The sequence below is a fragment of the Anser anser genome, assembly GCF_964211835.1.
Source record: "Anser anser genome assembly, chromosome: 3".
In the NCBI taxonomy this organism is placed as follows: Eukaryota; Metazoa; Chordata; class Aves; order Anseriformes; family Anatidae; genus Anser; species Anser anser.
In genome coordinates, this window is record NC_139722.1 from 65,269,836 (window position 1) to 65,283,537 (window position 13,702).

General features: G+C 49.2%; 1 protein-coding gene across 5 annotated transcripts in view; it reads right to left on the bottom strand.

The window, feature by feature from the left end:
• Positions 1-3,745, bottom strand: part of HIVEP2 (HIVEP zinc finger 2) — a 136,375-nt gene extending 132,630 nt beyond the window's left edge. For 4 of the 5 annotated variants that reach the window (XM_083831600.1, XM_083831604.1, XM_083831603.1 and 1 more), the window contains exon 1: positions 2,948-3,745. The gene's annotated coding sequence lies outside the window, so the exon portion shown is untranslated. Of the gene's footprint in view, positions 1-1,401; positions 2,050-2,947 lie in introns of those variants that run through there. The other variant, XM_083831602.1, reaches the window with a different exon arrangement.
• Positions 3,746-13,702: the final 9,957 nt, after the last annotated feature.

Here is a 13,702-nt window from a genome sequence, read left to right on the forward strand (position 1 = left end):
AGCAAGCATTTCTCTCTGGATGGGTAAGTATCGCAGTATTTAGCCAAGCCGAGCGCTTCTGCCGGACACACAGCTCCTGCATTCCCGTTACCTCACCCGGCATGGTTAAACGTCAAAAGCAGTAACTGCCCCTGCTGATGACTTGAAAGCAATGAGAAGAGAGATGTGCAAAACAGTACTCATTACTTTCATTTTTGTTTAAATCCAATTCCCTTTAATTCTTTTGAAAAGAAGCACCTCGACAAACGAATAAACCAGAAAGTTTGGCAAAACGCTCAACAATAAATTTCACGCTTTAAAAACTTTCAGCTTGGTCACAAACATGCGGACTAGCGTCCTAAGTTTATTCGCATAACTGAGCCCAGCCAAGGGTATGAGAAACAGTTAAAAGCCAGAAAAGAATGGCCTTGCAGGGTGCCACCACATAAACTAAACATGATATACTGCCAAACACTCAAGCAGACACATGTACCATTATTCAGCAAGGACCACATGAATGCATATGGCTCTCTGTTTTGTCTTCATAGTAACAAGAAGGTTTGTAAACAGATCTCACATATGAGGCAATCTAGTCACTTGAGAATCTAAAAATCTGTCTCTCCAAAGAGGCGTTCTGCGCTGTTGCCACACCACCGGACTTGGATACACAATTAAAAGTCCTCTGCGTTTGTGCCTCGGGACAAGTGCTGCTCACTTTTGTTCTTAGCACAGCAGCGATGCTGTGGCACACCACCACAGCCGCGGTGTATACCTGCTTTGCCCAGTAGCCACTGGAAAATACCAGCAATGTTGCATCCTATAAAACCTGAAGAATTTGGGTTGTTCCATCAACAAAAGCAACGACACCCTGGCTTTGTACCACACCACGGCTGTCCTTTGCACCGCTGAAAACCACAGGAGCCTTAAATTTATTTACCGAAGATGGTAGTAACTTTGAAAAACTTCAGTGGAAAAAGCCTCCCAGCCTAATCTGCAATGCTGCCTTTTTTTTTTTTTCCTTCTGTAAAACGAGAAAGGCAAAAAAGAATCATGTAGAAAGTTTCGGGTAGTCCATATCTAAACTTTCAGAAGTATCTGCTGCCTGGAAGGATAAGGAAAGATTTAACATCTAGCTGTAAATAAATATAATCTCCTGGTTACCGTGCACCTAACCAAGCACATCCGCACGCTGCAAGCCGACCAGGCAGAGAGCCTCCTATCTTTAAAACCAGCTGCAGTTTCGGAGCACGCCTGCCTATCATCTTCACTATCAAAACACCGAGGATTCCGCACCGTGTCCTCACGGCCCGAGGATCAACCTCCTCCGGCAGCCAGCGGTAACCTGCAACAAGAGAATTTAAAAGCCGGGCCCACCGCGCTTGTTCCTCGTCGGTGCGGCGGCTCCCTGGGCGCAGTAATTACCGTAATTAGCCGGCGTCCCCGCGCTCGGGCGATGACCGGAGCCCCCTTGCGCCGGGAGCTGCAGCAGCACGGCCCGCCCGGGCTCGGGCTCTGCCGCCCGCACCGCTCCTGCTCCCCGCCGAGCAATCCCCGGGCAAGACGCAGCGCAAGTGGGAGATTAATAAAGAAATGAAAGCGACACCCTCGGCTAAGCAGGCATGTGTTTCCGTATTTAATAGCGTACAAAAAAAAAAATAGGAGTCGGGTTTTATACCGAAGTTTACTTCCTCGCAGGATGAGAGAAGGGAAAATTAGCGAGCTGAACGTTTCTACCGAAATTCAGGAACATTTCTGTGAGCTTAACGTAAGAGGGTACTTCAGAGTTATTGGAATAAAAGATCTTTAACGTCTGAGGAGAAGTTTAATTCCTGCAATTACCATATTAAGAAAACAAAACACCTCGAGGCAGCGCTTGACCGGCGCTGCCAAGTAACGCGAAAACCGGCGAGCCCTTTTTCCGGGAATTCCTCCCGGAGCGCTTTTATCGCGGCCCCGGGGCTCGCCCCGGCCGCCTGCCCGCGGCGACAAGGCGAGGGGAGGCGCCGGGACCCCGCCGGGGGCAGCCCCGAGGCCGGGACGCCGCCGCCCGCCCCCCGTCCGCTGCGGGCTCCCCCGGCGCAGGAGCGGGCGGCGCCTGCCCGCCAGCCCCGGCCGGGCTTCCCCGCCCCGCCCCTCCCCTCCTCTGCCCTCCCCTCCCCTCGCCGCCCGCCCCGGCTCGGCTCGGCTCGGCGCGGCCCGGCCCGGCGCTGCCTCCCGGGGCTGCCGCTTACATAACGGCGGCGGGCCGCGCGCCTTACATAAGGGGCCGTGCCCCCGGCAGACCCCGCGCCGCTGCCACCACCACCGCCACCACCGCCGCCGCCGGCGGCCGAGCCCCTCGCGAACCCCCTTCCCGCGGCGCTCACACGTCATGGAACATTCCCGGAACGGGCCCGCGGCCCACCCACTTCAGGGAACGGCCGCCGCGCCGCGCACCCGCTCACACACACACGCACACACACACACACCCGCTCACGCTCACATATGCCCGCTCACACGCACACTCGCGGCCGGCAGCGGGCGTCCCCCCGCAGCGCCCCCCTCCCCTGCCCGCCCCGCGGGGGCGTTCCGGCCGCCGCCGCCGCCGCGCCGGGTGGCCCCGGGCGCCCCCCCCCCCCCCTCACCCCCCCGAGGCCGCGGGCAGAGCGCGCCCGGGGCGCCCCCGCGCACCCCCCTCCCCCCTCCCCGCCGCGGCAGGGGGTTGCGCAAGGCAGCCCGCTCCCCGGCTGCGTGCGCTCGCAGGCTGGGTATTCCCCGCGTTCCCCGGCGCCGTGTCACCCGCACAGGCCCGGCCCCGGCACCCACGGGCCCCTCCGGCGCCGGGGCCAGCCCCGCCGGCCGCGCTGCCCCGGGGCACCGCCGGGCCGGCGCCCTCCCCCCCCCCCCCCCCCCCCGCCGCCTGTCAAGCGCCCCCTCCCCGCAGCCCCGGTGCCCCCCCGGCCCCGCGGGGCGGCTGTCAGCCGCTCACCTGGGAAGCGGCGGCGGAGGAGGAGGGAGCGGAGCCCTCCCGGTGCCCTTGCTGCCGCTGCTGCTGCCGCTGCCGCCGCTGCTGCTGCTGGCGGCGGTGCTGGTGCTCCCGCCGGGCGCTCCGTTTGCCCGGAGCTCGGCGGCCGGCGGCGTTTCTTTATATAAGGCCAGGCAGAGATATTCCAGCGGCCAAGGGGCGTCTGTCTCGCGTATTTATCTTAAGGTAGCTCATCGCTGCCCCTCCGCCGGGAACGCACCAGCATCACCGCGGCACTGACGGGGGCGAGGCGGAGGCCGGCGGCCGCGGTCGGGAAGGAGAGGAGGGGAGAGGAGGGGAGGGAGGCGAGGCAGGGCTCGCAGCTCGCAGCCCGGCCGGGCTGTTCCTGGCGCCGCTTCCCACGGCACAAGTTACGGGGCGGCGAGCGCCGAGCCAGCGCCGGGAGCGCGCCGCCCGTGACGTCACCGGGTCCCCCAGCGCGGCGGCGGCGGCGTGTGAGGGAGGGAGGGAGGGGAGGGACGGAGCGAGCGGGGCGCGCCCGGCCGCGGGGTGATGGGCGCTGCCCGCGCGGCTGTGCGAGGGAGCGGGGCGCGGAGCGCAGCGGAGAGGTGCGGCGGGGAGAGGCGGGGCGAAGGGGAGGGGGCAGGGCCTCGGCCTCGCCCCGCCGGGGGACATCTCCGCTCCCCCCGGCCCCTCCCCGCGCAGGGAACTCCCCGGGGAGCCGGCCCCGCGCGGCCGTGCGGGTCCCGCTGGGCAGCGGGCATCCTCCCCGCGGCCCTCAGGGGCGCCGCTCGCCTCCCCCGCCTGCCCCCCTCACACCCCCTCAGCCGTTACAGGGCCGTTATTTTAACGGCCGCCCCCCCCCCCCGCACACACACACACGCGCGCGGACCCCCGGGGCCGGTTAACGGCCGCCGGGGCTCGCGCCCACGGGGCCGCCCGCAGCCAATGAGCGGCCGCGACGTCGTGCGGGGAGGGGCGGGGCCGGGCCGGGTCGGGCCGGGGCCGCGCTCCCGCCGCAGCCGGGGGCAGAGCGGCCGTGAGGGGAATCCCCCGCGGCGGGGCGGGGCGGGGCCGGGCCGCGCCTCTCACCCTGACGGGGCACGGCGGCGGGCGCTGCCTCCTGTGGCACGGCGGCGTTAATAACGGCGTGTGACGACCCGCGCGAGTGTCGCCTCGGCCGTCACGGCCGCTGCCGGTGACAACACAGATCCATTATACTTCAGCAGCGATGCTCACAGTTTATTAAACACCATAAATTGTTCTAAAAACCTGTGTCTTTGTTGTTTTTTTGCTCAGGACATACAGAATGCATAGGTTGGGTGAGCCGTGCTGCTCCCCAGCCGGGTAATGGGGAATATGTTACATAACTTTTCCTGTAATGATACAGTTGAGTCGAAACGCTAAATTGCCGTTCCTAAAATAGCTGACAATTTCGCAGGGATTCATCCTGCCTTTCCTTGGGAAAAATTACTCTGCTCCCCAAGCCCGTACCCGCAAGGCTCTTCACCGTTTCTTCACAAAGCTGTCACGGATGCAGCCCCGCCAGAGGAGACGCTGCCTTCCCACCACGGGATCGATCCTGTCCCTCAGGAGCCCGTGGGGAAGGGCTGCTCGCAGGGTCTGATCCTCGTCCCCTGTGGGGGAGAGAAGGGCCCCGAGCTGGGGCTGGGATGCCCCAGAGCCATGCAGGGGCTCTGCCAGCAGCCCCCCATGGGGACTCCCCAAGAGCTGAGGGGAGACAAAAAGCAAGAACTGGCTGGATCAGGAGGCTGGGAGAGAGCCCTCAAAGGGTTGTGTCTGTCTCCTGCTTTGCTTTGGATGCCGAGCGCATGAAAAATCAGCTTGTACAGCAGCATTACTTCCGATAACTGAGGGGACTTTTGTTTCCAGAGATATTTACCCTCTCCTGACCCTCTCGAGTTCCTGCCCTCAGAGATAACCAGCAGCTATGAGTTTCACATATCAGTCATTCAATACCATAAAGCGTATTTCCAGCCACAGCGTTCCGCCTTCCCACTTGCACACACCGCTTTCATGTTGCTCAAGTGCCGCCTTGCCCTGTGAGAAAAGAGGAAAGGAGGCTGCCGGGCCGCCCTCCCGACACCTCCACAGGCGTTACATGGTGCAGGGCTGCTGCACCTCGTTGGTCTGCCCTCCTGCGTAAACAAGAAGCGGCCTTTCCTCATAGGGGAGTGTGCCCGTGACTCCTCCACAGAGCACAAAGACGTCCCAGTGAAGCATTTCTTTATCCGCAGCAGCTTCAAGCTTCCGCAGCACCAAATGGTGGGAGGGAGCCCAAAGCCGAGGTGGTTCGCTTGAATAAGTCACTGTGCAAATAACTCTGGATGCGGGCCAAAAGGAAGGAGAGCATTATTTGCCTGGTAATGAGCAAATACATCTATTTCCTGAAGGTAAAACACTTTTCTGCTATATTGAGCTCACCCTTACCTCCCTCCATCCCCCACGACCCCCCAAAAAAGTGGTTTTCTCCACATAAAGTATTTCCAGATGCAGAACTAGCATGCTGTGTGTGATTATCAACAGCTTGATGATGATAACGCGTCGTCACTTGACCTTGAAAGAGGGGGAAAAATGAAAAAGACAAAATTTTCTGAAATGATGCCCCTTTGCAGGAATATTTTTTAAAGCCCGTGAATTCTGGGAAAGGATTTTTAAATAAAATTTGATTATCTTTACCCACTTCCATATTTCAGAGCCACTTAGCAAGCTGAATAAGAAAATATACAATGCTGACCAGAAACTCAGCCAAGTGACCCATCGTGCGCTTCTAATACGAGATAAATGAGCCCTGTGAGTGCTGCAGCGAGATTCCCTTTGACCATTTTTGTTACTATCACAACCCAGGCAAGGTTTTGAAAGACCCTTACTTTTAGGCGTTTGGGGAAAATATTTTGCCTTGCTAACAAGCAGGCCATCTTTGCACTTTATTACCAGTTATTTCTCTTTAAAGGAGATGTAATAGCTCCTACTTATTTGGTGTATTGCTCTCAGTCGTGTGTACACCCCACCCTTCCTGCTGCCCCACTTTTTCTAGGAACAGCTGAAGTAAGAGCCTGCCAAAGGCACAGCATGATTTAGCAACTTTTGAGTTATATATAGCCTGAATAATTAAGTGACTTTATTTTCTAAAAAGCTTACCTATTTGTATTCCCATTAGACCTGATAGCCTTTCGTTCAGCATTCTTCTCAGGTAGGTGACTCTCAGTTTTCTGTCATCTTCCAGTTCAAAGAAAGCTCAGGTGCTTTCGTGTATAGAGAATTTCCCATATGGGCTGGGGAGAGAGAGGGGGGCACACCACCCTGGTGGTGTGCAGTGACAGCTTGAAAACGGGGGAAAGGGAGAACGTCTTGCCTCCTCAAAGTGGCAGAGGACACTTTGAGTAAGAAAAATTACATTAAATTGGAGCCGCCTAGAATTTGGCTGCATTAACCCATCTCCTTTACTCTTCCAGCACCTGCCCTGGGAGCCTTCCCAACCACACTGGTAGCCCTCTTGGTTTTGCATCTCAGGAGGCTTCCCAGAGGCCGGCCCCGAGCACCCTGCAGTAACCTTTGCTCACAACTGATTCAGAGGGAAGTGTGCCACCTACTGAAGGACCTCGGCCACTTTCTATATGCCTTGGACTTGCTTTAGTTTCTTTCCTCAACTTTCCAGGTCTTCACAGCACGGTTTTTAATTAGGAATTAGTTCTTAGGAGTTAGGCTTATGAAAGTTAGAAAACTCAGCAATTGGAAGGTCATGAAGGTGAACGTGAGGAAATGCGATCCAGGCTAGTTCCATCTAATCCATGCGTAAGCAGTGTAATTTGAGATCAAAATAAATCCTCTGTCTGAAAGCAACTGTGTTACCCCTACACTGCCACTTTTGCCAAAAGTGGGATGAATATCAAGAATCGAGGCTATAACTTCAAGAAAGCTTAGATTTTAGGGGTAATCTGTACAACCAATGGATGTGTTGGTTACACTGATATCATGGTATTTGCTGTTTATATAGCAGCAAGGTGTTGTGTTTTTTTTAACAAATGAGCGAACAACTTCCTTCATTGTCAGACAGTAGTTCCCTTTGATAGCGCACTCTCTTGAGTTAATAATTCGGTTGAACAAGCTCAAAAGAAGCTTCAGAGAGTCGTTGCCATAACTTGTCTGACACACCTAGACGGTGTCCTTCGGTTATCCACGTCTCATATTATGAAGTTCTTCCTACAGGGGAATGCATCACTTTTGGAGTATAACTGAAATATCAACAAAGTTGAAACACTGGCCAGCGTTGTTTCAACTAGAAATCCATGTTGAAATAATAAATAAATGTTTTAACAAGACAATGGCTTTTATTAAAATCTTTGGGACAGGCAACTGAAAAACTGGTTATGAGAGCCTTTCATATCAGAGTCTGATTTAAATTCTTCTCACGTATATTACAGTAGATGCTCAAAAAAACTAAAATTCTGATTCACTGAAACTAACAGATAATATGTGTCTCTGAAGCTTATCACACTTCTCTATTGGGCATATTTATTCCTGAGAAATCTTGTTCTGTTTCCATTGGAAAGTAAAAAATGAAATAAAATGTTTTAAAGTAAGTATCTTAATGTATTCTCGGTCTGAAATGTGTATTATAACAGTTTGAAGTGTTTCTACTGGCTTTGTCACGTGCAGTTTTAACTGACGTTTCATGAGGTACATTAAAACCTCTGTAGTGCCTGAAACTGCGCTGTTCAAGGTTTCACATATGTGGGAGATACAAGGGAAATAAAATTCATTGTCAGCAACCACAAACCAAGGGAGAAATCCAACTCTAAGTATGCCATATGATTCATGGCATCTCTACTATCAGCGATCAAAAAAAAGGTCTAGAAGCCACTCTGTGCAGCTCTGCAAGGGCATCAGCATGGTGTTCAGCGGTGGCCAAGAAGACAGTTATTAGGAGTCAGAAAAGAGAGGGATAAAAAAGCTGCAGCTCTGTATAAATCCAGGATGGTGCATACCGAGTGCAGTTCTGGTCCTTTTCTACAAGAAAAGGCTGGGATGGAGTTAGAGCAGGTTGACAAGGACAACCTTGAGCAGCTTCCAAATGGGACTAAACAAACCAGACAAAATGTGTTCAGCCTGGAAAGGAGATGCTGGATGCGGTGCAGCAGGTATGTCGCACCTAAGCCCACCTCTAGCTCTCCAGCACTGTCATCAGCTCCCGAGGCGTGGCTCTCAGGCACAGGGAGGTTTTTGTGGATTACAGCGGGTGGACATCCTTTTACATTACATTACAATGACCTATTACATTAGTCACAAGGAGAGCGTGAGCTGGAACTGAATACTCACTGACACTCTCAAAACCTAAAAGATATCAGGGTGTCCTGCTTCCCTCCAAGAGAAGTACCAGGTCGCAGATTTAGAACAAGTGAAAAGAGCCACTTCTTCGCACCGCACACCATGAAAATGTGAACCTGGGGCAGAAGAAATCCCTGGGCTGCCCAAGTATGAACATCTTCACAAAGAGGTGAGCCCTGTTAGCCGTGAGGTAGCCTGTTATCAGTGGTTAGAACAACACCCGTGCACACATGGATGCTCAGGGGGTCCGTACCCAGTCCCCTCGCGGTCTGGCAGAAGAGGCTGTAACAAAGAAAAGATATAGGAGACAAAAAGTGGGAATTCCTTCCCTCAGCACTGTAACTGGCCACACTTTGTGGACAATAAATTACACAGAGCTTCCATCTGGTTGCAATAGTGGCAGCCCTTTTCTTCCTACCTATTTCTGGATTATTTTTTTTTTTCAGTCACCATTAGCATCTCTTTCTGTAAACATACTTTTCGGCTTTTTCATAATTTTCAGTTTCAAAGCTTATATGCAGAAGCATTCAAAAAAAAATGTTGGTTCATCCTTGAACCATTTTTCTACATGGTGAAAGAGAAATTGCAAAGCACATTTTATATTTTCTGCTTTAAAAACACAAACGTATCAAAAGATCTCCAGCAAGATATTGATTTGTCATGATTTAACCAATCCTAGTACTGAAAAGATCAACATAAATTCTATTTCTAAATGCCGCAAGTATTCAATGTAAAGTACCAAAACAGGAAACTTTGTATTAAATTTGTATATTTTGAACTTCTAATATTTTCTCAGACTGTATCACTCCAATTAGATGGTCAGCATGTGTTTTGCATTTTAGAATCCATATAGAACTCATCATTAATAAAGAGATATGGAAGGGATATGAGTCATTAGTCATATTCAGGAAACATGTTTCTGAAAAAAATACATGACCAGTTGCCAGTAAGTAGCAATCTGCTACATATACGAATAAAGTATGTTATAAGGCTACATATTTTAATGATAGTCTTTAAATGTTAAAATTGTTGTAAACTGTAATGGAAACAACATTTCTGTAATAGAATATTTAATCTCACTTATGACCCCCTAAAGACTGCATAACGATTCTTACATCAATGGGAGCTGGGTAAAATTGTGCAGTTGGTATAGTACAGTAAAGTCTGAAGTTAAGCCGCTGAGTAAAGGTACTCTTATTGCTAAGTGCAGGAACAAACCCAGTGAGTTTGGTGATGCTCTCCTGGGCTTAAGTTTAAACAAATGCTTAAGTGTTCTAGACTTCACAGTCCTGTGCCCTCTATCCTTTCTCATAGATGGGAACATTTCTTACACACCTCTAGAAGTACAATTTAGCCTAAATCAGTACACTTAATGAAACAGTTTCCCTTCTTCAGAGACTGCTAGTGTGCATGTACATGGTTTTCCTACTATTTGAGAATCACCGACTTTTTCATGTGGGTCGTCACTGCTAAATTCAAAAAGGTTGCATTCGATGTTGATGAGTTACCATTATAATTGTGGTCTCAGTATAATTGCAAAGAATTGCTGGAGGTGGGAAAAGAAAAAAAGGAGACACATTGTCTTTTGGGTCAATAAGGACAATGACAGAAAAAAAAAAAAAGAAAAAAAAAAGATATTTTTACCCTAAAGCTAAAAATTGTCATTGCCCGTGTAATAACAATATTTTGTTATGGAACAGAGGGGGAAAGTCAGCTGGGGAAAGTCAGTTGGTGGATACCAACACATAGAAACAGAAATTTGCTCCTGGCCCAACAGCATCACCACAAATGTTCCTGTCTCAAGGTCCCTGGAATGTAGAGATTACTAAAAGAGCAAATTAAAAGTTCTGTGATGTCTTTGTTTGAACTGTAATTACACTTATTTCTCAACATTCCATAAATGTTTAATACTACAGAGAAACTAGCAGCAGCTATCCCTGTGTGCTGTGAGCAGTGGGCATAGAAGCCTCATTCACGCACATGTAATAACTTAAAGGCCACCTTTTTGTCTTATATTCTCTGCCCTAGGTAGGTATAAAGGTCTGTTAAACAGTTTAGGTGAAATGCTTTTCTTCCAAAATATCAAAATTTCATCTTTGGTCTGACAGAAAAATAAATAAATAAATAAATAGATGGCTAAAGAGTTTATGACTGTAGACAAAAGATGTTCCTGAAGTGTAAATTAACTTGGATTTTGGTTAAAAAGTATATATATATATTCCAGCAGACAGATAAAACAGATATAGCAAGAAGGTGAAGGCATTGTGGGGAGAAAAAAAAAATCACTGATTCCTTCAGGTCATATACAAATTCAGACTGATTAAAGGAAGTAAAAGTAGAATACTGTATCAGAGAAGATAACACAGAGATCAAAATAGGTGGCTGTTTTAATGGTAAACCAGGCTGCCAGATTTGCGAGTCCTCTTCAGTGCTAGTCCTCCAGTATCATCCCAACAAGGCCTCAGAAGCCCTATAGGCATTACCCATTTAGTTGAGTAGAGCAAGTTGTTGCCTGCATACGCTGCATCGTTCAAGCTACCACAACTGAAGAAGAATTTCTGTGGACCAACTGTAACAAAGACCTAAGTCCTGAGAAAACGAGGTTTCAAGTCTGGCTTCAGTGAAGTGCTGTCAGTGCAATCAAGGACAAAACCTTCTGATACTGAAATAGTTCAGCCCACAAATCGGGTAGCTGTGACCTAAACTTGTCTACAGCTTGGGACCTCTAATTGCACTGTCTGGCACTGCCTAGCTCCCCTACAGCGCAGGACTTAAAAGCTTTTTATTTCCCCAATCTGCCTCCTCAAGGCCACAAGAGACAGAGCAGGAGCTGGAAGTGGTGCAGAAATAGGCCTTCCTTCCATAACATAGGTCCTGATCCCAGAGCAGGCTGCTATGGAAGTCTGAATCCAAACTCACTTAAAGGCATTTGAACTTTCTTATTTGGTTATTATTTTTGAACTAGACTCATACAACAGAGAAGACAACAAAGCCGTAGCTGTACTACTCAGCAAAACAGGCGAGGGCCCATTCTTTGTCCCTGGGGGACGTACAACTTTAATCCCTTACATCTTGAATGCTTTCCCCAAACTAGAGCAGCACCATGCACAGGGACAGCCCTGAGCCTATGCTCTTCCCCAGGCTGTGCCCTGGTGTGCCTGGTGGATGGCTGCTTGCCACAAGCCCAAACCACACCAGCAAACTTGGGAACTGCTGAACACAGACGTGACTGCAAGCAGAGGGCTAGCACCGTGCCCTGGCCCTGCTCTGCATGGCCAGACAGAGCTTGTCCGAGAGAATGGAACGGTGGGCAGCCGGAAAGTAAAGGGATAGCTGCCAATATCCAAGGAGGGAAATGAAGCACATGTTGGCAGGGAGTGAAAAAATAAAATTATGCTGGATGGGAAGAGAAGTACTGAGAAGGAAGTCATCTCAATTCAGGAAGCTCTTAATAATGTATTTTAAGTTAAAGCATATGATTCATTGCTTTCATACCAATGTTATGTGCGACTCCAGCTAGGCATATATTTGAGCAACTTGCTGAGCTGGGGCTCTGCAGCAGTCTCACAAGCTGCTTGGGGTGGTGCAAGTCCATGGTGCCACTGAGAGGTGGTGTTCCTCATCCCGCTGCCCCTCGCCCTGTTGTTCCACCACCTCTCCTCTGCTGGCATTAGTACTTGCGCAAGCTGCGCTCACTCATGCAGCTGGTGCCAGCAATGGCAATGGGGTCTGGAGAATGTAAGCAGGAGAAAAGAGGGCAAAACATTATTTTTTTCCAGTGCCATTAACATGCCAGCAACATATCCAGCAACATATCCAGCAACAGGGGCAGGACATGACCTTTAGGCACTTGTTAAACTGCGCTCTGTGTGTCCTCATCCACTCCTCTTTTCCTTTAGCAATGCTAAACAGAGATTTCAAGCTTATCTTGGATGGGGACTGCAAATTTCCAAGCCTTCACAATGTTTTTCTGAAGCAGTTAAATAAGCACCATATCTCCATGCAGACGTGGTGTAAGAAACAGACCCAGCTACGTGACTGGGAATAAATAAAAAACAATAATTTGCATTTTCAGAACAAACATTTCTGATTTTTTTTTCCTGAAGAAGTATGTGACAGATGGTTTGAGTGAGTAGTGGTGAGGCATTCAGACACTACCAATTTCCTAGTGTTCTGTCAGCTATTTACAGTTTCTGTTGCACGCATTAAACACTGAGAGCATTTTTCCCCCCATAAACTTCAACTTGTCCCTTTAACACATAAGAAAAAGACCTCTCAGCTGTCCCATACTGATACCACTGTAATGATACTATTTGAATTATTGGTCTCCATCTTTCAATGTACAGTGCATATATAGACATAGTTCATTACTCAGGGAGAGACAATAAAATTGCACTAACCATTTAAAACCTATTAATCTGGATAGCACAGTTAGCATAAGCAATACTTTATTATTACTAAATTAAATCCATTATAAGTATGCTGAGTATCCAATCAGTTTAGTAATATACCGACTAAAGCTATCTACATGAATGGCTGTACTGCTTGATGGAATACATTTGGTATTGCTATACATTAATCTGACTTTTACTGTGCTGTTATTTATAACTCTGACAAATTGACTTTCATAACATGCAAAACAGATAAACAATTTATGAAAGAATATTTAGAGTATTTTTATAGGTTCTGTGATGGATATTTTTTTCTTTTCTCTTTAGGGGCTACAAGATGTTTTCTAACATATCAAAACTTTATCAGTCAGATAATCCTCGATCACCACGAAAAATATTTTTTCCCTTCAGATTTTACTGGGCTTAGGTTAAAGAAAACAGCGATGAAGGCCAAACATACATTATTTGAAAAAGTAGGAGTTGGGATGCTGAGTGGATGTTCCAGATGACAAGCCTACCAGGTTGTCCCTGCTGCCACTGAGTCAGAGCACTGCTAGAGCCAACTGAGCGTTCATGGGCTGCTCTGCTGGGACAGGCGGAGATCCAGGCTGCAACGCAGAGAGGCGACAGATATTTAGAAGGGACTAAAGTCCCTTCTAAAGGGACTAAAGGGAATAAAGTCGAAGACATGCTGGGGAAGATTTTAAAAAGAAAGGTCGTTTTTATTAACTATGTAACCTAAACATCTATTTTTATCTTTTTAAGGACACAGATATGAGTATCATTCCGACTGACTTGAATATTTCAAAAGCCTGCTATTTCTCAGTAGTGCTACATGTGCCAAGTAGTGATACATATACGTATATACACATACGTATACGTAATGCATGCTAAAGTGTAGGATTCAGCTGGAAGTCAGCTCCTGGCTCCCCTGAAGGTTTCACCAGTGGAGGCTGTCTCTTTATTGTGGCTACTGTTGCTGTAGTGTGTGGCTGTTTCTAAAAAGATTCATTTTTTA